This window comes from Heterodontus francisci, chromosome 8 (genome assembly GCF_036365525.1).
Source record: "Heterodontus francisci isolate sHetFra1 chromosome 8, sHetFra1.hap1, whole genome shotgun sequence".
Lineage (NCBI taxonomy): Eukaryota > Metazoa > Chordata > Chondrichthyes > Heterodontiformes > Heterodontidae > Heterodontus > Heterodontus francisci.
Window position 1 is genome coordinate 39,629,188 of NC_090378.1, and position 26,165 is coordinate 39,655,352.

The 26,165-nt window shown below is 42.7% G+C and overlaps 1 protein-coding gene across 2 annotated transcripts in view; it reads right to left on the reverse strand.

Annotated features, from left to right (window-relative positions):
- The window catches only part of zswim5 (zinc finger, SWIM-type containing 5), a 273,431-nt gene that overhangs the window by 190,544 nt on the left and 56,722 nt on the right, over positions 1 to 26,165 (reverse strand). Inside the window, exon 1 of one of the 2 annotated variants that reach the window (XM_068036990.1) lies at positions 24,962 to 25,208. The exons of the other annotated variant lie outside the window; for it this stretch is intronic. The gene's annotated coding sequence lies outside the window, so the exon portion shown is untranslated. Of the gene's footprint in view, positions 1 to 24,961; positions 25,209 to 26,165 lie in introns of those variants that run through there. 2 annotated transcript variants of the gene reach the window in all.

Sequence of the window (26,165 nt, forward strand, 5' to 3'; positions counted from 1 at the left end):
CTCTAATTTGGCTGATGCCTAGGGATACGTGATGCGCCCAGGCTAGCATGCATACACGAAACATAAATGCAAATAGAGACAGAAAAGAGAAGAAAAATAAAGTGGAAAAGTTTGAGGCAATATCTGAAAAGTTTTTGTTACGGTTCTTCGAGCTCACTGTAGAGTCCTTGCTTTTCGTTGGGGCCCAGTATTATTTTTAAACCTTGTTCGGTGTAGGAGAATTTTCTCTCTTGGGATTCATGTGTTTTCAGTGGATTCAGAGGCTCGTGAGAAAGGGATGGGAGCAGACAGGAGAGATCTTCTTAGTCCAGGAGCAAACAGACACTCTCAGTTCAAACTGTTTGTACAATACAGAAAAACCCAGCTTGCCTAGCGACTATGTGACTAACTGGTCTGACCACGTCTTTGATTGCATCACCTTAGCAGTCTCTGGAATGCTCCTCTTACACACAATACCTGGTGATCAAGGTCAATTGTGGGTTGCATGTGTCAGGGAATGGACCTTTGTCCTTCCAATCACCGTCTGTTAATATGCAAATGTCTTTTTCAGCCACTGCTCATCTGGTTAACAGTTTCTTTCTTCAGTCCGGTAACAGTTTAAAATCAATGTTCACAACAAAATTAATGTGCCTCATTCTTGGCAAGTGGGGGCCTAGCATGACAGTGCTGAAAGAACACTCAGTCTCAGTGCCCTTAGGGTAATTTTGGGAGACAGTATATTCCAGTGCAGAAACAGGCCACTTGAGGCATCATTGTTCCCCCCACTACCCCACATTAGCCATTTAGTCTAATCTACTATACTGTTAGATCTCCACACCCTTACATATTCCTGCTTTTTAAGCAACTATCTAACTCTCTCTTTAAAAGTGCTTCAGGACTTGGCTTCAACTAAGGTGTGTGGCAGAGAATTGAAATTTCTACCGATCCTGTAAGAGAACTCTTTTTCTAACCTCCCCTTTAATTCGCTGGTTATCTTAAATGAGTGCCCTTCGTTGCCACTGGTAGTAACAATCTAGCACAACTTGCGCTAATTGTAGTCTTGAAGACCTCCATCAGGTCATCTTTAACCTTTTCAGCTAAAGCTCTAACTTGTGAAGTTATTCCCTTCATAATTGTAACCTCATCACTAGTAACACAGGGCGGCACAGTGGCGCAGTGGTTAGCACTGCAGCCTCACAGCGCCAGGGACCCGGGTTCGATTCTGGGTACTGCCTGTGTGGAGTTTGCAAGTTCTCCCTGTGTCTGCGTGGGTTTTCTCCGGGTGCTCCGGTGTCCTCCCACAAGCCAAAAGACTTGCAGGTTGATAGGTAAATTGGCCATTATAAATTGTCACTAGTATAGGTAGGTGGTAGGGAAATATAGGGACAGGTGGGGATGTTTGGTAGGAATGTAGGATTAGTATAAATGGGTGGTTGATGGTCGGCACAGACTCGGTGGGCCGAAGGGCCTGTTTCAGTGCTGTATCTCTAAAAAAAAAACATCCTAGTGAAAAATCACCACCCCTGTCTCAAGGCCTCATCCACAGAGATTTTTTTTAGAATTCCTGCTCTCTTAAAGGGAACATCAAACTAGGAAGTAGTCTGAAGGACAAGTGCATTAAATTACCCTTAATATATGTTTCCACAGCCAGCCAAATTAGATCAGCATGGATCAGTCTGTTATAAGTGGCTCATTTTTATTTTATTTTCGCTTGCTTGCACTTATTCAATGTACCAATACTATCATTTTTTACAAGTAACAAAGTGACATTTGGTCAGACTACAAGGTTTTAAAAATTAATATCTAATTGAACAGACCATGCAAATATAAGATAGTTACTGCACTGGGATACTCAGGTATGTAGGATGGTACTGCTACAGCCCTAAATTGGGCGAGTAGGAAAGAAGTTGAACAGGCACAAGGTTTTCTAAATAAAATTCTCTGGGGAGAAAAATCAACTATCCTGTATTTCTCGAGGAGAATCACAGGTTTCTAACTGCACCATAGACACATTTCACCCAACATATTGCATTGCTTAAAATCATCCCCTCCCCCCACAAACCTTGCTCAATTTTCACCTGTTGTGCTGCAGACAGACATGTACAGGACCAGCTTTTCTATCACATGCACAATGGAGTAACTGGTTGATTTTGTGCAGATTAAGTATAGTAACTAACTAGGACATCAAGAGAATATGTAAATGTTCTGTACCACAGCCCTCTCTACTTTGTGAAGATGTTAACTCCAGATTTTCACAAATTATAAATTCCTCACTCTGCATTTAATTCACTACACCTTTCTTAAATTATTTCTATCCTGATACTAACAGTAAATACAGCATGTTATTAGTTCTGCGAGGAACTTCCTAAGAACCAATGCCAGAGCTGTTTCCAGGTCATGGGTTTCAGTCCAACTGCAATTAACCTTTCCCCAACTACAAGCTACTATCAGTGGCATCAGGAAATCTGGACTGGACGGGCTGCTGAGTCAGATGGTGGAAGGGAGCTGGACTAACACCAACATCAAGCAAAAGTACCCTGAGGTGATGGCTTTGCACTGATATTACTTTGTCTCCCTCGCAAAATCAGGTTAAAAGGAATTCTTCCCAAGCAGTGCCCACCACCTCAAAATAAAAAGACAAAAGAAAAAGACAGCAATTAAAAGAATAATTCTTCACAACTGATTTCAAAACAGTGGTGACAGACAGTAAGTACCCTTTGGCAGGCAGTTATCAGTATTGAAAGATGCAAGTTCTGCCTACTGAGATGAAAATAAAAACAACGCATAGAGAAAATTTATTTATAAATATATTATTTTTTCTCTTCAAATTTTGTACTGATACTGGATCACAAACATCAAAAGTTTCAATGCTTATAGCCTATCCAAATGCTCTTTCCAAAATAAACCATTCAGGATATATTGCAGTTTTAAGTCCCACTGTGCTCACAATGGGAACAAATGCACTCAGGCAATTGCCCGTACAAAATCTAAATCACTCAGCAGGATGGAAAAGCACACAACCCTTTAAGCAGTTTTAAATATGTAAATGCAATTTTCTTCCAGACAAAATAAACTCACTCTAATGAAAGCAAAACTAATAACCTGGTTTTGTATTTGCAATAGCAGAAGGAAAGGATGAATTAGAATGAAGCACAAGATGAATATACAAGTTTAAAACCATAAATCTAGTTACAGAACAGGAAGTACACAATGCTAATCAAGTAGAGTGCATCCAGCCACTATACAATCCCAAATTACTTTTTCAATTGTTCTGTTTTAAGACAAAGAGCACCATTTGCTGCCACCAATGTAAATCACGGGTATGGATGTGTATATATCCACAAATGTGATGTGATTGAAAACAGGATTAAAAATTGGCTAAATGAGGAAGTGGCTCCACAATATCAATTCAGATTCAATAGGGCGGCACAGTTGCGCAGTGGTTAGCACCGCAGCCTCACAGCTCCAGCGACCCGGGTTCAATTCTGGGTACTGCCTGTGTGGAGTTTGCAAGTTCTCCCTATGTCTGCATGGGTTTCCTCCGGGTGCTCCGGTTTCCTCCCGCATGCCAAAGACTTGAAGCTTGATAGGTTAATTGGCCATTATAAATTGCCCCTAGTATAGGTAGGTGGTAGGGAAATATAGGGACAGGTGGGGATGTGGTAAGGATATGGGATTAGTGTAGGGTTAGTGTAAATGGGTGGTTGATGGTCGGCACAGACTCGGTGGGCCGAAGGGCCTGTTTTCAGTGCTGTATGTCTAAACTAAACTAAACTAAACTACTGGACATGTGCAACCTGTAAATGGAGTGTAGCAGCATGGATATTACGTTAGCTAAAGGGCACAAAAGAGAATTAATGGTTAATGGATGTTTTAGGACTTGAGGGATCTAAAAATAGTGGAGCACTTAGGAAATTTGTGCTAAATTAATTTCATATTTTAAACTTACCAAGAAAATAATCTAAAGGTCATATAATGAAGTGCTCTATATACCGTAGAACATATTTTATCCAAGTCTTCAATAGCCAAAGTAAAGACTGAAACCCTTAAGAACTTAACTAATCCTTTATACATGACTTATAAAAATACCATGCTTTAAAAAATTTTTTTTATTCGTTTGTGGGAATGTGGGCATTGCTGGCTAGCCCAGCATTTATTGCCCATCCCTAATTGCCCACGAGAAGGTGGTGATGAGATGCCGTCTTGAACCGCTGCAGTCCATGTGGGGTGGGTACATCCACAGTGCTGTTAGGAAGGGAGTTCCAGGATTTTGACTAAGCAACAGTGAAGGAACGGCGATATCGTTCCAAGTCAGGATGGTGCGCAGCTTGCAGGGGAACTTGCAGATGGTGGTGTTCCCATGCATCTGCTGCCCTTGTCCTTCTAGGTGGTAGAGGTCGCGGGTTTGGAAGGTGCTGTCTAAGGAGGTTTGGTGCATTGCTGCAGTGTATCTTGTAGATGGTACACCCTGCTGCCACTGTGCGTCGGTGGTGGAGGGAGTGAATGTTTGTAAGTGGGGTGCCAATCGAGCAGCTGCTTTGTCCTGGATGGTGTCGAGCTTCTTGAGTGTTGTCGAAGCTGCACCCATCCAGGCAAGTGGAGAGTATTCCATTATACTCCTGATTTGTGCCTTGATGATGGTAGACAGGCTTTGGGGAGTCAGGAGGTGAGTTACTCGCTGCAGGATTCCTAGCCTCTGACCTTCTCTTGTAGCCACGGTATTTATATGGCTAATCCAGTCAACGGTAACCCCCTGGATGTTGATATCTAAACATCTTACAACTTTCAAGCTATCAACTCTTCTCATACCGTCCCTAGCTTCTTTTTCTGAGAGTTTTTGTCTGGTAAGATTATCTAGTCTCAGAGTTTATGCAGAGGACATTTGCAATTTTATTAGATTGATATTTGCAGATGTGCTGTTTCAGCAGGGAACGGAGAAGCTAGAGCCAGGACGGGATAGGTGGAAACAGGGACTGGGTGCATGGAATGGAAGGTGTCCCATGTCTCGCCAGATCACATTCATGTGCCCAGCTAGTCCTAAATCTGCCTCAAGTCTTGCTCAGATCCCTCACCCACCATCCAATATTTTGCCTGCATGTTTCGTCAAATTACTCCCTTTGCACGTAGCCCTAAACACATCTGGCTAGATTCTTCTACCCACATGAGACCTTTCTATTCCAGCCCTACCCAAATCCTTTACGAACAGTGCCCTCCATCATTGCTTGAACAAGCAATTTGGAGCTGTCTGCAACTCAGTTTCCTGACCAAAATACATCTACCACTGGAAAATGTGGTCTGTGGTGCTTGTAAGCTCCCTTCTTCATTGCATTAAAACATGCTAAAGGAAATAAGAAAAAAAACAAACAGAGAAGTACAAATAAGAAACATGGAAAGAGAAAGAGAAAAGAGAGATAATGAGAAAGAGAAATCAAGAGAGACAGAGAAATAATAAAATCAGCAACCTACTGATGGGCAAAACCAAGACAGACTGCATACCTCGACTTGTCGTGTACAACATCCATCTAACACTCCATCTTATCATGTCTTCACCAACATGCTTACTGTTGCTAGCCCTCCTCTCCCACCTCCCTGTAATCATCCATTGATTTCTCACGAATCCCGCATTAACGACATTCTAAAACCTGCGTTCCTGGCCAAGACTGAATAGGCCTAAAATAAAAACAGAAAGTGCTGGAAATACCCAGCAGGTCAGGCAAAATCTGTGGAGAGAGAAGCAGAGTTAACGTTTCAGGTCTGTGACCTTTCATCAAAACTGGCAAAGGTTAGAAAAGAATTAGGTTTTAAGCAAGTGAAGGGCGACGGGGGTTGGTGGGGAAGAGAACAAAAGGGAAGGTGTGTGATAGGGCAGGAGAGATTAAATAACAAAGCTGTCATAGGACAAAGGCAAAGAGTGTGTTTAATGTTTGTGGTCAAAGACAATTTATTAGTCCAGAGAGAGTGTTAATGGCAGAATAATGAGCAGCTCTGTCTATATGAAAAACAGGCATATGGTTAAGAAATAAATAATTTTAAAAATATTTATAAAAGGTCAATCATGTTCTGAATTTACTGAACTCAATGTTGAGTTCGCAATGCTGTACACTGCCTAATCGAAAGATCAGGTGCTGCTCCTCGAGCTTACGTTGATATTCACTGGAACACTGCAGCAGGCCAAGGACAGAAATGTGGGTGAGAGAGCAAGCGGGCATTTTGAAATGGCAAGCAACCGGAAGCTCGGGGTCATGCTTTCGGACTGAGAGGAGGTGTTCCGCAAAGCTGTCACCCAATCTGCATTTGGTCTCCCCAATGTAGAGGCAACCGCATTGTGAGCGGTGAATACAATGCACTAAATTGAAAGAAGTACAAGTAAATTGCTGCTGCACCTAGAAGGAGTGTTTGGGGCCTTGGGTGGTGGAGAGAAGAGGTAAAAGGGCAGTTATTACACCTCCTGCAATTGTATGGGAAAGTGCCATGGGAAGGGGATGAGGTGTCGAGGTGATGGAGGAATGGACCGTTCTGATGAAAGGTCACAAATCTGAAACGTTAACTTTGCTTCTCTCTCCACAGATGCTGCCTGCCTGCTGAGCATTTCCAGCACTTTGTTTTTATTTCAGATTTCCAGCATCTGCAGTATTTTGCTTTTAGTGTTTAATTCACTGCCACTTCTCTTCCAGGAATGCCGAACCTTGAAGAAGTTCTGCTCTTCTCTCCGACGGGATTTCCGTTTGTCTCTTTTACTTTGTTCACCTTCATTGCTTTCTATTTCCCTCCAGGTGTTTGATAAGGTGTCTACCAAAACTAATTTTCACAAACACATCTCCTTCCTCAGCCACTGTCTCCGGCTCCGATTTATTCCACGTGGCTTCCAGCTGAAGTTCCATCCTTTATGTTTTGAATCCACCCAGGATTACAGGTATCTCCAAGAAATACAACGTTCGTCGGACAGCTGCTCTTGCCGCATCCTGAGATCCATATTCAGTGCCATGCGCCGCCACATGTACACACTTGACCTCTCTCTCCGGAAGCACCGCCTCACTTTATCTCAAAGCTGTTCTGCTCTGCAGTTTCATTTCATCCTTCATCTTATCCGACGCATTGACAAAAAACTTTTTCTCTTCCTTTCGGGTGTTAAGGAACACAAGCTCCAGAAACTCATGGGTACCAATGTCCCACCAGACCCTCCTTCATTTCCCTCTGAACCCATTCCTTCTCCTAATCAGACCCCTTGCCATGTATTCACAATACCCTCTGACTTGCCTATCTCTGATGCTGAGCGATCTGTACTTAACAAAGGACTCAGTTTTATCCCCTTACGCCCCCCACCTCAATGAACTTCGCGTTGGGCATGTCAGTGATCTCTTCTTCCATCGTCACTTCTTTGACCAGGAGTCCTCCCCCCGACCAGAGGACCCTTTCATCCACCTCCAGTATTCTCCCTCCACTTGGACCCCTCTCTCTGACCTATTGCACACACTTGATCTTTTCATTGTGAACTGTCGGCGTGACATCAGCCGTCTCAATTTCTCCACTCCCCTCGCTGCACTCCATTCTCTCAGCTCTAACCCTGACATTGTGATCAAACCTGCTGACAAGGGTGGTGCTGTCGTTGTCTGGCGTACTGACCTCTAACTTGCAGAGGCTGAGCACAAACGCTCAGACACTTTTTCCTACCTTCCCCTTGGCTATGACCCCACCACCGAACATCAAGCCATTGACCTCATCTCCTCCAGAGATCTCCCCCCTCTACAGCTTCAAACCTCATAGTCCCACAAACCCAGACAGCCCGCTTCTACCTCGTTCCCAAAATCCACAAACGGGACTGTCCTAGTAGACCCATCGTTTCAGCCTGCCCCTGCCCCACTGAACTTATTTCTTCCTATCTTGACTCTATCTTTTCTCCCCTGGTCCAGTCTCTTCCCACCTACATCCGTGACTCTTCTGACGCCCTATATCATTGACAATTTCCAGTTTCCTGGACCTAACCGCCTCCTCTTCACCATGGATCTCCAATCTCTCTACACCTCCATCCCTCCCCAAGACAGTCTGAGGGCTCTCCACTTCTCCGTGAACAGAGGCCCAAACAGTCCCCATCCACCACCACCCTCCTCCACCTGGCTGAACTTGTTCTCACATTGAACAACTTCTCCTTCAACTCCACTCACTTCCTTCAAATAAAAGGTGTTGCTATGGGTACCCGCATGGGTCTCAGTTATGCCTGTCTTTTTGTGGGATATGTCGAACATTCCTTGTTCCAGTCCTACTCAGGCCCCCTCGCTCACCTCTTGTTCTGGTACATTGACTGTATCGGTGCCGCTTCCTGCTCTCGCCCCAAACTGGAAAACTTCATCAACTTTGTTTTCAATTTCCAATCTCTCCTTTACATGGTCTATCTCTGACACTTCCACTCCCTTCCTCGACTTCTCGGTCTCCATTTCTGGGGATAGACTGTCTACTAATATTCAATCTAAGCCCACCGACTCCCACGGCTACCTCGACTACACTTTCCCACACGCTGTTTCCTGTAAGGACTCCATCCCATTCTTACAGTTTTTCCATCTGCGACACATCTGCTCTGATGATGCAACCTTCCATAACAGCGCTTCTTATATGTCTTCGTTTATCCTTAAACGAGGATTCCCCCCCACTGTGGTTGACAAGGTACTCAACCGTGTCCGACCTATTTCCCTCACTCCTTCACCTCCCTCCCAGAACTGTGACCGGGTTCCCCTTGTCCTCACTTTCCACCCCAACAACCTCCACATTCAAAGAATCATCCGCCGCCATATCCGCCACCTTCAGCGTGATGCCACCACCAAACACATCTTCCCTGCCACTCCCCATCAGCATTCCGAAGGGATCATTCCCTCCGCGACATCCTGGCCCACTCCTCCATTTACCCCCAACACCTCGTCCCCTTCCCGCAGCACCTTCCCATGCAATCGCAAGAACCTGCCCTTCTACCTGCTCTCTCCTCACCATGCAAGGCCCCAAGCAGCGATTTACTTGTACTTCTTGCAATTTAGTATACTGTAGTCGCAGCTCGCAATGCGGTCGCCTCTACATCAGGGAGACCAAATGCAGATGGGGTGACAGCTTTGTGGAACGACGCTCCTCAGTCTGAAAGCATGACTCCAAGCTTCCGGTTGCTTGCCATTTCAACACACCACCTGCTCTCACATCCACATTTCTGTCCTTGGCCTGCTGCAGTGTTCCAGCGAACATCAACGCAAGCTCGAGGAGCAGCATTTGATCTTTCGATTAGGCAGTGGACAGCATTATGGACTGAACATTGAGTTCAATAGTTTCAGAGTGGCCTATTTTTCTATTTTTATTTTATTTTTTAGCCATGTGCCTGTCTTTCATGTAGATAGAGCTGCTCATTATTCTGCCATTAATACTATCTCTGGACTAATGCTTTGTCTTTCACCACAAGCATTAACACACTTTTTGCCTTGGTCCCAGGACAGCTTTGTTATTTAATCTCTCCTGCCCTCTGCCCTATCACACACCTTCCCTGTTGTTCTCTTCCCCACCAACACCACCACCTCCCCCGCTTCACCTCCTTCACATGCTTAAAACCCAATTCTTTTCTAACCTTTGCCAGTTCTGATGAAAGGTCACAGACTTGAAACATTATCTCTGCTTCTCTCTCCACAGATGCTGCCTGACCAGCTGAGTATTTCCAGCACTTTGTTTTTATTTTAGTTTTCCAGCATCTGCAGTAATTTGCTTTTATTTTACTGAATAGGCCTTAAGTTGTTTTATTCCATATCATGTCCTTACTTTGATAGTAAAAGCACAGTAAGTGCTTAAATAACTTTAAAGTGCTCATGGTCACTCAGGGATACGACGTTTGCAATTTCCTTTTTGGTGTGATTGGCAAAACAGCATTCCCAGTAGTGCTTGGTTCCTCCCAGACACACATCTCACACCTTGAAGAAGTTCTGCTCTTCTCTCCGACGGGATTTTCGTTTGTCTCTTTTACCTTGTTCACCTTCATTGCTTTCTATTTCCCTCCTGGTGTTTGATAAGGTATCAAAACACCATTAACACATTGTTTGCCTTTGCTCCGTGACCTTTTGGTCAGCTATGTGGCCTGGTCCAATCTGCACCTTCTCCTTTGTTATCTCTTGCCCAACCCCCACCTCACTTGTTTATAATCTGTGACTTTTCTAATATTTGTCAGTTCCGAAGAAGGGTCACTGACCCGAAACGTTAACTCTGCTTCTCTTTCCACAGATGCTGCCAGACCTGCTGAGTGAATCCAGCATTTCTTGTTTTTGTTTGGTACACATCTCACAGAGATCTCTGGACTTAACTTCTCAACACTATTAATCTACATGCACCAACCTGCAATTGGACCACCTTCCCACCATGTTTCTATGGATTCTGCATTTTTAAATTGTAAGACATAATAGAGTATACAGCTAAATATATAATTATCAAGGTTACTAATTAACAATTTCTACAAAAATACTGACATAATCACATCACTTGAACCTGAAAATACTGCTAACACTCATAAAACAATAAAAATATGATCTTCAAATCACCATAAATTCCCCATATAATACATTATATCTTATAAAACACTTCATCCTTCAACTCACTGTTGGCAATATCACACAGAAGCACCATCTCCTCCCATGGCTAGTGAATTCAGTTCCATTGAGGAAAATTGTTTTATACAATGACGTGCATCAAAGTTATAATAAACTAGTGGATCTTTTGTTACTTTGCTTACAATCAGACAAATACTGTTTATACTAACAGCCTGTTAAAACACAATAGGAACAATTATTCCTCTTCACAGAGGAGCTACAGAGAGCCTTCACCCGAGAACAGGGATTTTCTCTTCCCCCTTAGAATCACAGAATGTTACAGCACAGAGGAGAACACTCCCTAACATGCCGGTGCCAGCTCTTTGAAAGAGCTGTCCAATTATCCCACTCCCTTGCTCTTTCCCCATAGCCCTGTAAATGTTTACTTTTCAAATTCCCTTTTGGAAGTTACTATGATTTTCTGCTTCCAACACCCTTTCAGGTCATGCATTCCATATCATAGCAACTTGCAATATAAAAATTGTCTCCCTCATGGTTTTTTTTAAACCAATTATCCCCAACAAGATCTTTCTCCCCTCCCTTATAATGAACAGCATCTCCTACATTTAGAGTTTGCGCAGAGGACATTTGCAATTCTATTAGATTGGCAGTTGCAGATGTGAATTTGCAGAGGGGACTAGAGAAGCAAGGGCCAGGGTAGGGGATGGAAAGCCCAAGACTGACTGTTCGAAAGGGGTAGGGAAGGATATGCCCCATCTCTTAGTCCCCCTCATACCCACACCTGGTCCAAAATCTGCCTGAAATCTTGTTCCGATAGCTACCTCAACCACAACTCAATAGTTTGCTTACAGGGGATAAGTTATTGACCAATATCCACTATAAACCCATTGACTCCCACAGCTATCTTGATTACACTTCCTCACACCCTACTTCGTGTCAGAACTCCATTCCATTCTCAATTTCTCCATCTCAGTCACATCAGCTCTGATGTTGCCATCATTCATACCAGTGCTTCCGATAGATCATCTTTTTTGCCTAAAAAATGGTTGACAGGACCCCTGACCATGTCCGTTCCATTTCCCGCACTTCTGCTCTCACCATTGCCTCTCCCCATCAGAACTATAATGGGGCTCCCTTTGACCTCACCTTCCACTCCAGCAGCCTCCACATTCAAAGGATCATCCTCCACCGTTTCGACCACCACCAGGGTGATGCCACCACCAAACATATCTGCCCCTTCCCTCCACTTTTCACATTCCGAAGGGACTACTCCCTCCACAACACCCTGGTTCACTCCTCTATATCCTCAATACTCCCTCCGCTTCCCGCGGCACACGCCAATGCAAGCACAGGAGATGCAACACCTTTCCTTTTACCTCCTCCCTTCTCACTCTCCAAGGCCCCATACGCTTCTTCCAGGTAAAACATCGATTTACTTTTATTTCTTTCAAAATTTAGTATACTGTATTCACTGCTCACAATGCAGTCCCCTCTACACTGGGGAGACCAAACACAAAATGGACGACCACTTTGTGGAACCCCTCCATTCAGTCCACAAGTTGTGACCCTCAGCTTCCGGTCGCCTGTTATTTTAATTCTCTGCCCACTCTTGCCCTCCGACTCCTACACTATTTCAATGTAGCTCAGCACAAACTTGAGGAACAGCATCTCATCATTCGATTAGGCACTTTACAGACTTCCAGACTCAACATTGGGTTCAACAATTTCAGATCATGACCTATACCTCAATTTTTTTTTCAGACGACAACTGCTGGTCATGATTCGGCTATTCCCATTTACACCTCCTCTGGTCCTGTCATTTGTTTGCTTACTTGCCTATTAATTTTTCCTTGTACCAACATTCCTTTTGTCATTTAATCTTTCCTGCCTTTGACCCTATCACAGACCTACCCTTTTTTTCTCCACTCCCCACTTCCCGACCTCTGTACATTCTTAAAACCGGTTATATCTAACTTTTTTCCACTTCGGACAAAAGGTCATCAACCTGAAACATTAACACTGTTTCTCTCCCCACAGATGCTTCAAGACCTGCTGAGTATGTCCAGCATTTCCTGTTTTTATTCCACCTGCATGTTTGGTCAAATTACATTTGGGTACATTTATAATGTGTGCAGCTAAAGTAGGATTAATTGTGTTTGTGGGGATATATGTATATGGAGGGGTGGGTGAAGACCATATCATGGCAGCTGTATCTCAGAATTGCTTTTTGTTGGAATGTAAATGAGGAAATTATCAAAATTGGGGCAAAAGACTGTGCACAATACAACTGATGAATAACAAGGAGAGAATCACCAATTAGAAAGCTGAAAAATTCAGGCAACTTAAATCAAGGGAGAAAAATATAAGCTACTTCACAAATGATGAAGGAAAAAATTACAACCGATAGACATGATGGCCATGAAAGACTCGACACATATGCAAGATGAAACATTTTATTGCCAGAAAATTCTGCAGTAGAATGCTTTATAGATATGATCCAGTTAACCAGGATTTAGTTTGTTAAATCCAATAGGCTTGTGCAGTGGTGAATGGGTTAATATGCTTACATTGTATAGAATATTCTATCACTAAGAGTTGAATATCAGTCAACAATTCTGTTTATATTGCAGCTCACCGGTCCTGAATGATGTTTGTTCAGCACTGTGTACATCCATCTTCTATGATTCTGTTTTGCAAGGTACAACAAATGTAGATTATAACTTTTGGGCCAGGGCTTTTAATACCTTTGTGTTGTTACACAGTTAAAACCCAGTTGAAGCAGCAGACAAAAGCCTTTCATTGGGTGTACTCCGATCTACTCCTGTGGCTTTCTGTAACATTCATCGCCAAACAATAATAGCCTCTTCATCCACGATAAGGAGAGACATTATATCCTATTATGTACCCAGAATAGAGAAACCCTAGCATTCACCCTGCAGCCTGTATTTACATTGCTCTTTTTTTTCCACGTGTCATTCAAAATCCGTATTGACTCACTATTAAAAAAGATTTGGAACAGAAAAGTGCTTTTATTTTTTGAAAGGAAGGAAAGAAATGAGAGAAGACAATAACTGGCAAAAGTTCAGTTATACCCTGGACTGTATACAGTACAAAAACCTCTGCCTGCTTCAGAATAAGGAATTCAATTTGGTCATAAAGTTGGAACCTTGGCCTAAAATCAAGGCATTATTCAATGGAATAACCCATAAGTATTTTCGACAAGCAGCTCAGGATCCGCAGAAAGTGCCTTGAAAAAGAAAGCTAGTTTCACAAAAGGAAGTCAACCGGGGCACTTCTTTCTTTACAATTAGAATATACCACTAATAATTTCATTTAAATTTTGATGGTGGAATTAGGTCTTTAAAAAGATGCACAATAAAATCAAATCTTTTTTGCAGAGACAGAAATTAAACTGCATGATATTAGCATATGAATGCTTAACACATTGGCATGAAAATACATTCTTCACTCTTTTAGAGGCTTTAATCCATTTAGAAGTATTCTAACGCTAATACTGCACGTGTAATTTCTAGACATAAAATCTGAGATCCAGAACTTTTTGGGGAATTTTTTGCGCTCAAGGCAACAGATAACAGTGTGGAATTGTCACTAGCTCTAGCTGGAAAAAGTGGTCAAATCAGGTACAAAATAGATTATAGTGTTACTACTCCAGAATGTTTTATTGCCAACCTCAAAAGAGCTCCATTACTGCACTTGTGCTTTCACACATTGGTCTCTCAGTACAGTAACTTAAATTGTGCTCATTAATTTATCTACCCTCATTTGATTTAGGACCTTTCTAACTAGCAAACAGCAGATTTTCATCGCAATCAATCTAGGAAAGTGAAAGGATGGTGTTTTGACATCACATTAGCCAGTCCTCTGCAAAGGGAATTCTGAAGTCCAGACCAACTTATAGCTTAGCTAAAATTTTCAGTTATTAATAGGAAATACGCCCCTAAAACCTCAAAACTGATCTTATAATATCTAATGCTATCACTTCAAAACACAATTTACTATAAAATCATCATATATCAGAGATCCAATTATTTAATTCCCAAAGCCAATTCACTTCAATATTATGTTCTACAGAGGTACATTCCACCCTACATTTTTTAATCATGTAGCTAATAAATTAATTTAATTGTAAATCATTTATGATCTCATTTACATTAATGTTAATCGTGTTGAAATAGCTACCCAGATCTCTTCTACACAACCCCCTCTGAAGTAAATGGAACTCACTGCCATATTGGGGTTGCCAACTCTGGTTAAACGGATTCCTGGAAGTTTCATCACATGGCCTCCCACTTCCAACCATCCAACAACGTAGCATCTTTATGCACATTTGTGTCTCATACTTCAGGTATTACATTTTTATTTATGTAATACCTGCTAATCAAAATGGGATATGGAATAAGACAGGGACAAAATCAAAAACTTTCACGAAAAGGACCCAAATCAGTTATGCCAGTTAACCATTTATAGATGATCCAACTCTACTGCAAAAAGTAATTATTTTTACTCGGCAATAATTGGCATTACAATTCATGATCTGTTCTCATCCTTCAGAAACATGCTTTTAATATTTCTTCCAAGCATTACCAAAATTTATCACCGTGTACCGTTGATAGATAGCCTTTGCCTTTCAACTATCAACATTAGTGGTCTATCTTTTCTGAGCTCAACCTTCCATATCATGATTAAAAAGAGCACGGAATGCAGAGAGAGGCTTCATTGAAAAGAGTGCGGAGTGCAGGGAGAGGCATCATTGAAAAGACTGCGGAGAGCGGGGAGAGGCTTCATTGAAAAGAATGCGGAGAGCGGGGAGAGGCTTCATTGAAAAGAGTGCGGAGAGCGGGGAGAGGCTTCATTGAAAAGAGTGCGAAGAACAAGGAGACGCTTCATTGAAAAGAGCACAGAGTGCGGGGAGTGGCTTCATTAAAAAGAGCAGGGAGTGCGGGGAGAGGCTTCATTAAAAAGAGCAGGGAGTGCGGGGAGAGACTTCATTGAAAAATGTGCGGAAAGCGGGGAGAGGCTTCATTGAAAAGAGCGCGGAGAGCGGGGAGAGGCTTCATTGAAAAGAGTGCGGAGAGCGGGGAGAGGCTTCATTGAAAAGAGTGCGAAGAACAAGGAGACGCTTCATTGAAAAGAGCACAGAGTGCGGGGAGTGGCTTCATTCAAAAGAGCAGGGAGTGCGGGGAGAGGCTTCATTAAAAAGAGCAGGGAGTGCGGGGAAAGGCTTCATTGAAAAATGTGCGGAAAGCGGGGAGAGGCTTCATTGAAAAGAGTGCGGAAAGCGGGGAGAGGCATCATTGAAAAGAGCGCGGAGAGCGGGGAGAGGCTTCATTGAAAAGAGCGCGGAGAGCGGGGAGAGGCTTCATTGAAAAGAGCGCGGAGAGCGGGGAGAGGCTTCATTGAAAAGAGCGCGGAGAGCGGGGAGAGGCTTCATTGAAAAGAGCGCAGAGAGCGGGGAGAGGCTTCATTGAAAAGAGTGCGGAGAGCGGGGAGAGGCTTCATTGAAAAGAGTGCGGAGAGCGGGGAGAGGCTTCATTGAAAAGAGTGCGGAGAGTGGGGAGAGGTTATCCTACCCTCCATCCTATGCAGTTCAGTGGAACAAGACCTTCAAAGAAATTCAAGTGTGACAACACAGGCAAGCAGCTGGTAAGTATCTGGTAAGTGATTAAGGTCTATTCTAATCCTAACGTTTAAAATAGTAAAGGAACTAGTGGTAAGCTTAATAAACTATATAAAAAAGGAAAATAAGATAATAAAATAATTAAATAGCTAATTGAAACACATTAAGGATGGCAGGACAGGTGATGTGTCACGGCTGCAGCATGTGGGAGCTCCTGGGTGCCAGTGTGATCCAGGGCAAACACGTCTGCAGTAAATGTTTGCGGCTCAAAGAGCTTCGGCTCAGAGTCATTGAACTGGAGTCTGAGCTGCAGACACTGCGATACATCAGGGAAGGGGAAAGTTACCTGGACACTTTGTACCAGAAGGCGGTCACGCACCTTAGGATAGGGTCTTCTGATTTGGTCAGGGTCAGGAACTGGAGAGTGTGGCTGCAGCTGAGGCAGGTGAGGGGTACGAGAGTGCAGGAGCCTCAGCCTTTGCGATTGTCCAACGGGTCTGAGGTTCTTTCTGCTTGTTTGGATGAGAGCGGGGGCTGCAGGGTGGATGAGCAACCTGACTATGGCAGCATGGTACAGGAAGCCATTCAAGTGGAGGGAGAAAACAGGAATGTAGTAGTAGTAGCAGTAGGAGCAGTAGCAGTAGGGGACAGTATAGTTACGGGGATTGACACTGTCCTCTGTAGCAAAGAGCGAGAGTCCAGACGGCTCTGTTGCCTGCCCGGTGCCAGGGTTCAGGACATCTGCTCAGGGCTGCAGAGAAACTTACAGTGGGAGGGGGAGGATCCAGTTGTCGTGGTCCATGTAGGTATCAATGACATTGGCAGGACAAGGAAAGAAGTTCGGCATAGTCAGTATGAGAAATTAGGCACTAAATTAAGAAACAGAACCTCAAAGGTTATAATCTCTGGATTATTACCTGAGCCACGGGCAAATTGGCATAGGGAAAATAAGATTAGAGAAATTAATGCATAGTTCAAAGACTGGTGTGGTAGAAGTGGGGTCCGGTTCATGGGGCACTGGCACTAGTACTGGGGAAAGTGACGGCTGTACCTTTGTGATAGTCAACACCTGAACCGTGCTGGGGCCGGTGTTCTAGTGAGCTGCATAACTAGGGAAGTGGAGAGGATTTTAAACTGAATAGTGGGGGCAAGGGATAAAATTTTGGAAGATATGGTAAATCAAGGAGTAGAGACAAGGCAAGAGAGGAAGGTATTAATATGGGAAATGATAAACAGACTGACAGGCAGAGACAGAGTGTACAAATCTAAGAGTAAATCAACAGTTAAGGCTAGAGGTTACAAAAATAATAAAAGGTCATAACTAAAGGCTCTGTATCTGAATGCACATAGCATTCGAAACAAAACAGATGAACTGAGAGTGCAATAGAAATAAATAAGTACGATCTGATAGCCATTACAGAGACATGGCTGCAGGATGATATGGGTTGGGACCTGATTATTGAAGGGTACATAGCATTTGGGAAGGACAGGAAGGTAGGAAAAGGTGGAGGGGTGGCTCTGTTGATTAATGATGGTATTAGCGCAACAGAGAGGGACGACTGAAGTTTAGGAAACTAGGATGTAGAAGCAGTTTGGGTAGAGATCGAATACATAAAGGCAAGAAGTCACTTGTGGGAGTGGTGTACAGGCCACCTAATGTTAACCACACTGTAAGACAGGGTATAAAAGGAAGAAATAATGGCATCCTGTCAGAAAGGTATGGCGATAATCATGAGGGATTTTAACCTATATATAGGCTGAAAAAATCAGATGGGCAGAGGTAGCCTAGATGAGGAGTACATAGAATGTTTTCAGAATAATTTCTTGGAACAGTATGTTCTAGAGCCAGAGAGCAGGGCATACTAGACCTGGTATTGTGCAACGAGACAGGATTAATGACCTCATAGTTAAGGCGCCCCTAGGTCGCAGCGATCATATGATGATTGAATTTTACATTCAGTTTGAGGGAGAGAAGAGTGGGCCCAAGACCAGTATTTTAAACTTAAATAAGGGCAATTATGAGGTCATGAAAGCAGAGCTAGCCATATTAAAACTGGCAAATTAGGTTAAGTGATAGGTCAATAGAGATGTAAGAGACATTTAAGGGGATATTTCAGAGTACACAGAATAGATACATTCCAATGAGAAAGAAAAATTTCAAGGTAGGGACCCCCTATCCATGGTTAACAAACAGTTAAAGATAAAAGCAAACTTAAAGAAAAAGCATATAATTATGCAAAGATGGGTGGCAGGTCAGAAGATTGGACAGAATATAAAAACAGCAAAGAACGACTAAAAGATTGATAAGGAAGGTAAAATTAGAGTATGCGAGAAAGCTAGCTAGAAACATAAAGACAGATAGTAAGAGTTTTTACAGATATTTAAAAAAGAAAAGTTAACAAAGTGAACATTGGTCCTATAGAAAGTGAGTCTGGGGAATTAATAATGGATAATCAGGAGATGGCAGATGAATTGAACAGATATTTTGCATCGTTCTTCACTATGGAGGATACAAGTAACATCCCAGTATTAGCTTTAAGTCAGGAAATGGAAGAGAGGGAGGAATGCAAGAAAATTACAATCCCCAGGGAAGTGGAACTGAACAAATTGTTGGAGCTGCAAGCTGACAAGTCCCCGGGTCCTGATTCACTTCATCCTAGGGTCTTAAAAGAAGTGGCTAGTGAGATAGTTGATGCGTTGGTTTCAATTTTCCAAAATTCCCTTGATTCAGGGAAGGTTCCGCTAGACTGGAAAATAGCAAATGTAACTCCTTTATTCAAAAAGGGAGGGAGACAGAAAACAGGAAACTACAGGCCAATTAGCTTAACATCTAAAGACGTTATAGCAGGGCACTTTGAAAAATTGAAGATAATCAGGCAGAGTCAACATGGTTTTGTTAAAGGGAAATCATGTTTAACCAACTTATTGGAGTTCTTTGAGGGAGTTACATATGCTGTGGATGAAGGGGAACTGGTGGATGTATTGTATTTAGATTTCCAGAAGGCATTTGATAAGGTGCCACATCAAAGGTTATTGCAAAAAATAAAAGCTCATGGTGTAGGGGATAACATATTGGCATGGATAGAAGATTGTTTAGCTAACAGGAAGCAGAGAGTAGGGACAAATGGGTCATTTTCTGGTTGGCAAGATGTAACAAGTGGTGTGCCACAGGGATCTGTGCTGCGGCCTCAACTTTTTACAGTTTACATAAATGACTTAGATGAAGGGACCGAAGGTATGGTTGCTAATTTTGCTGATGACACAAAGGTAAGTAGGAAGGTAGGTTGTGAAGAGGACATAAGGAGGCTACAAAGGGATATAGATAGGCTAAGTGAGTGGGCAAAAATCTGGCAAATGGAGTATAATGTGGGAAAATGCAAAGTTGTCCATTTTGGCAGGAAGAAGAAAAAAGAAAGATCAGGTGCTGCTCCTCAAGCTTGCCTTTATGTTCACTGGAACATTGGAGAAGGCCAAAGACACAAATGTTGGTATGAGATCAGGAAGGAGTGCTGAAATGGCAAGCAACCGGAAGCTCAGGGTCATGCTTTCGGACTGAGTGGAGGTGTTCAGCAAAGTGGTCACCCAATCTGTGTTTGGTCTCCCCAATGTAGAGGAGACCACACTGTGAGCAGCGAATACAGTTTACTACATTGAAGTATAAGTAAATCACTGCTTAGCCTGAAAGGAGTGTTTGGGGCCTCGAGGAGCAGCACCTGATCTTTCAATTAGGCACACTACAACCTTGCAGACTGAACATCGAGTTCAATAACTTCAGAGTATGACTGTCCTTTTTTTAATATTTTACTTTTTAACCATGTGCTTGCTTTTCATGTCGTCATGCAGCTGTTCATTATTCCGCTATTAACAGTCTCTCTGGACCAATGCTTTGTCTTTCACCACAAGCATTAACACAGGACAGTTGTGTTATTTAATCACCCTCTACCTTATCATAACCTTCCCCTTTGTTCTCTCCTCCACCTCCCCCCTCCACTTGCTTAAAACCTAATTCTTTTCGAACCATTTGCCAGTTCTGAAGGGTCATCGACCTGAAACATTAACTTTGCTTCTATCTCCACAGATGTTGCCAGACCTGCTGAATTTTTCCAGCACTTTTTGTTTTTGTTTCAGATTTCCAGCATCTGCAGTATTTTTCTTTTGCTAGACTGATACCTGGAATGGGCGGGCTATCTTATGAAGATAGGCTAGGCTCGCATCTGCTGGAATTTAGAACAGTAAGAGGCCACTTGATTGAAACATATAAGATCCTGAGAGGTCATGACAGGGTGGATGTGGAAAGGATGTTTCCCTTTGCGGGAGAATCTGGAACCAAGGGTCACTGTTTAAAAATAAGGGCTGGTCCATTTAAGACAGGGACGAGGAGAAATTTTTTCTCAGAGGGTCGTGAGTCTTTGGAACTCTTTTCCTCAAAAGGCACTGGAAGCAGAGTCTTTGATTATGTTTAAGGCAGTGGTAGATACATTCTTGATAAGCAAGGGGGTGAAAGGTTATCAGGGGTAGGCGGTAACGTGGAGAAATCAGTTCAGCCATGAACTTATTGAATGGCGGAGCAGGCTCGATTGGCCAAGTGGCCTACTCCTGCTCCTAATTCGTATGTTTGTATGATTATTCAAAGCTACCTTCAAGCAACTCTTTTATGTCAAACACTATCAATACCTCACCTCTGCACCCCCCACCGTATCTCAGGCTTCATTCTCCCATAACCAGAGAGATCCCTCAAAAACTTGCATCTTCTCTAACAGCATAGGAAAAGTTGATCATCAGATGCACTTTTAGTTTTCATTCTCTTCCCAGTCAATCACTCTGTATCTTTTTACTTTGTTGACAATACTTTAATGATTAACATCCTCTCTACTTCTGCTAATACACCATCATCTTCCTGCTGCCTACATCTTCACTTTGTTGAAAGCAAGACTCATTGCACAGTCCCCTCATCTGGTTTGCCCCACCCTACTCCCAAGAGTTAGTATTGTAGAATTACTTTTCTTCCTCCTGCAAATTTCAGGCTTTTAAAGTTCAAACTTCGTATCAAATAATTCCTACTCTGTCACTTACCTTAACTTCTTTTCACTTTGAAACTTTGGTGTTGTCTTACTATGGCCCTTGGCAACACCATAACTTCTCTTTCAATTTAAACATAAAATCGTATGGTAAAGGGGGGGAATTTTATACTTTCCCATGTGGCAAATTTGAAGGTGGGGAGAGCGTATAATCGGGTGGGATGGTGATGTGGGGACCCCGCCAACTTCCCACCTGCAGCGAAACTAAGTCCAGGGCAGGAAGGCCTGTGAACGGTTTTTTTCATCCCAACGTGAATTGAGGCCCTTAAGTGGGCAATTAATGCCTCATTAAAAGGCACAGTGCCTGAAGGAGGGACCCAGCATTGGGAATGGCGGGGGGCATCTGAGAGACACCCCCCCCCCCCCTTACCACCACCCCGCAAGACTCTGTCCGCCCTGACCTACCTGTGCTCTGGGTCCAGCGCCATTCCTGGGCCTCGGGTGGGTGCTCCACCAGCAGCAGCCACCGCCTCTGTGGAGGCACTGCTCAGTTGAAGAGCTGCTGGCCTCCGAATGACCAGGTCCAGGTAAGTACCTAATTGGCACTTAATTCAGCGGGCCTCCCACAGAAGGGGCGATGGGGATTCTTGGCAGTGCTTTTGCAGGACGTCAAGACCCCCATCGTCTGGATAAAATTCCGGCCAAAGAATCATTGTAACCTCGAGTACAATTGTAACACAAAAATAAATCCATTTAAGCAGTTTCGTAAAATAAACTTGCAGCATTTTTTTGTTCCAGTCCTGTATCTTAACTGAGTAGCGAGAAGCAAAAGCCAGGTGCAACACAAATTTAAAGGGTAGGCACCCAGTTTTTTTTTCACTCCAAAATCAAAAGTTCTTACTGCCACTCCAAAAAAGGGGTAAAATAAATACTTCAAGTCATTATAATGCCCAGCATTGATGCTGCACTTCAAAATACCATGAACTGACAGCAGCCCTGAATGAAGCACTTACATATTAAAAATTATTTACAGTTTGCACAGTCTGTCGTCAAATCATCAAAGAATAACATTCACCTATTCCTGTGGAGAGAAAAAATACTGTGCTTCTAGCAACTGGGAAGATTATATTAAGTTGCTTGGTTTATCAGTGGCACAGTCTGTTGCAGTATAATGTCACTTAACACTCCTCAAGAAAGAAAATCCAATCCTTAAAATTTTCAAAATGGATCCTCATTGCTTTGGTTCTCCATATCCAATCACATATCAGTTTGACAAATATGACTTAAGTCATAAGGACCTTGAATCAAAGAAGCTCTACGGTGGGGGAAGGGAAGGAAGCGGTCAATACAAAGCGATCAGAGAAAAGCTACATTGAAGAATGAAGAGGTTTAATTAAAAAGCAAGCTGTTTTGAATCTTAAAGTCATTTTTTCACCGATAAATTTAATTAACCTTGATCTTTTTAATTTGAACTATGTCCAAAATGTGGTTGTACTTACAGAAGACCAAGCTTTATAAATTACAGAAAAAGTGCAGCAAGTTTCCTTGCAATCCAATTGATCTTTCTACGTTTTCAAGGGTTGATTCATAGTACGAGGATACAGTTTAATCCAAACTCTTCTTGCCGTTTTCCCCATTCGAAACATGAGCCATTCCTAAAACCTAAAAGTATGAGGGAGCTTGAAAAAATACACATGACTCAATAGCACACAAAGCAGCACTTCCAAAGAGGCAATAGTTTAAGTCATAGGGCTCCTGGCACTTCAACCTTGCCTGCCTCAGCATCAATGGTTTGTTTTGCAAAGCAACGCAAATTAAATACCGTACTGTGTTCAGTGGAGACAGAGAATTAGAATGTTCAATACACTTATTTTCTAATCGGTCTGGTGGGTCATTCTTTTTTAAAATTCAATATTAGAATGTGAGTCTTTCATTCACTGCTGAGATCACAGCTGTTGCCAGTTGAACTTGCAGTTTGCTCAACACAGAAATAAGTCAGTAGCACCTAATTAGCCAAGTTTCCAAAGTAACAATATTCACAACCTAGTGAAACTTCATCATGGCAACCACAATATCACTATAAATGGAGCTCCACTATGACAAGAAAACACTAAAATGAAAGGCTTGCTTCTTGTAGATTGTTTAAAAAAGGGTGTAGCTAGACAGGTGCTGAACAGTATTGAATGTTAGCTATGTCCCATACTGCAACAGCTTGCCAAAATAAAAATTGTTCTTACAAAATGCATTTGTATTGTCCAGAAAATGGTCAGGGAGAAACCTTCTTCCCTCTGTTATTAGTACACGATCACAGAACATGTCTTAATATTAATTGCAATCTCTCTCTATCCTTTTCATTATGTCAGACAGGGCCTTGATTTAACATAGTGTCTAAAACGGCACCTCCAACAGTGATGCATTGTCTCAGTACTGCCCTGAAGTATCAGTCTAAACTATGTACTTAAGTCTCTATCGTGCAGCTTGAACCCAGAATCTTCTGACTCAACCAACATAACTAAAGAAGCAGATTATTGGTCATTATCACATTGCTGCTAGTGGGGCCTTGCTATGTGCAAATTGGTTGCCATATTTCCTACATTACAATACTTCAAAAAGCACCAACTGGCTTTAAAATGCTTTTGGACATCCTAAAGTTGTGAAAGGCACTATATAAATGTAAGGGCTGGATTTTAACTTAGGCAGACGGGAATTCGCCACCAACATAAAAGGCGGTGGCAAACCCGCTTCCGCCTAGCCCAGGGATCTATCCCATATTATACAGGTCCCCGGGCTTTAATTGTCCCGAGGCGGGACTTCCACACACTTGAGGGAGGAGGTCCCGCCTCAGTGAGCTGCCGGCCAATCAGCGGCCCGGCAGCTCTTAGTCCCAGCAGCACCACCAGGAGCGGTGGCCACTGCCGGGACTGCAGCCTAGCCTATACCATGGAGCCTAGAGATACCGGAGGCAGGAGTGGGGCAGGTAGGCCTCCCGGAGCCTCCCGCTCAATTTGGCACCGCCACCAACTGTCCCGCTGGGGCAGCGTAAAATTCAGCCCAAAGACTTTATTTTCTTTTTTAAAGAGGCAAAAGTTCTACCACTAAGCCAAGGCTAACATTCCACAGAAAGATGTCATTGTAGATATACTTCAGAATCTAATCAAAAATATTAATTTCAAATTGGTTTCATAAAACATTCAACATTTCCGAGAGGTGAAAAAACCCTCAATGTTTCAACAGGTTAACTACATACTCTTCAAAGTTGCTGAATTCGTCAACACACTTGGGCAAGCATCAGCTAATCAAAGAAACAATTTTTTTCCTCCTTTAACGTTTTGTGAAGTAAATTTCCCAACTAACCTTAAGTATGGAAATATTTTATTACTTTTGTTTTGTGAAGAGAATGTGCTGTGTATAGTTTCCAATTAAGCACAGGAAAGATGAAGTCATCTAGGAATTAAGCCAACTTTACGTGGATTACGTATCAAACCAGCAACACACTAGTGCAGTAATCTGCCCTCTATGGACATAAAGGAATGTCATATTTTTCTACCCCAGATAATTCTTTTTTCTAAATAGTTACAACCCTAATTCAACAGAATTGTGTTCAGTTTTCTGTAGTTCTGGCTCTTAAACAGTTCCATTCCTACAGCGAGGAACTTTCGCAAATCTCTTGACAGTATTGAATTTTTTTTCGAAGACTGGCAGATATCAAGTCTCAGAAAGGGTTAAAATAAAAGGTAAAACTGGAAAGACACCATTTTACTCACCACTTAAATCTTCAGCTCCACAGACGGAGGCACAACATTTGGTTGTTTGGAATGCAAGGCAGTTTCATTTCGCTAGAAAATTCCCTTTTCAGCCAAACCACTAACTCAATTGGCCCAGGAATCAACACACACAGTATGTTGCTGTTAGTGGCAACTGATCCAAGAAATGTGGTTTGCCAATTCTCTTCTGTTTGACTTTGCCAGATTGCTTAAAGTCTAAGCTGACCACAGCTCAAACCATGCTATTTCTAATCCTCCTTTAAACCACGTACTTACAGAGGGAGTCTCTTTTTGTACAAATGTAGTGCATCAAATTAGCAAATTTATTCACAGTCTACTGCTTTTGCATTATGTAGGTCAGCATTAACGTAAAACGGGTTGCTGAATTTTAATAGGGAACAGAAATTTGCAAGTACAGCACTTACCAGATAAATGCACACAACTAATCAAAAGTCAGAATAAACTACACCAAACCATTTCTCTTCCCTTCCTCAAATTTCCCCTCTTGTATCCTGAAGGCAGTGACTCATGCTGGGACATGATTCCAGAGACATCCTCAATCCAACAGCACCTCACCCAAGTGATAATTTATTTGTGAGCCAATTCTTAGTGAGCTATTTCACACTGGGGAGCATTGTGCCAACCCAGATTCTGAATTCACTTAACAGCCACACACATGATCCGACAGGGTCACTATCCAGTGATGGAAAGCAGGTTATCACTAGCGCAGCAGTGCTTAGCAAATAGCCGAGACAAGAAAACTTAGCACCCACCAAAGGCAAAACCTGGGAACCACATGGACCGTGCAGCTCAGTATCAAAGGTCATTAAACCAGCTGCAAAAAAAACACTAATTTCAATTTTATAAAACCTGGTATAAAAGTCAAAACTTGAACCCCTGTAAACAAAATGAACATGCATTTTCCACATGGCATCTTGAACCAAATGCCTGAATTTTCACACAGCTGGTGTACGAGCAGTATTTATTGACTGGTAGGAGGAGGGGCCAGAAGAGAATACACATACATATTTTTGAATATTTTAGACATACTTTCAAAATTCCTTCACCATATTGGCCAGCGGCAGGACCCAGGGAGGCAGATTCCGGGTGGTGGACAAATAAGTGCCTGCGGCTGGAGCCACCATCCCAATTAAGGCTGGCGGCCCAATTAGAGCACCAGCAGCTCAGCAGCGCCACCAGTAGC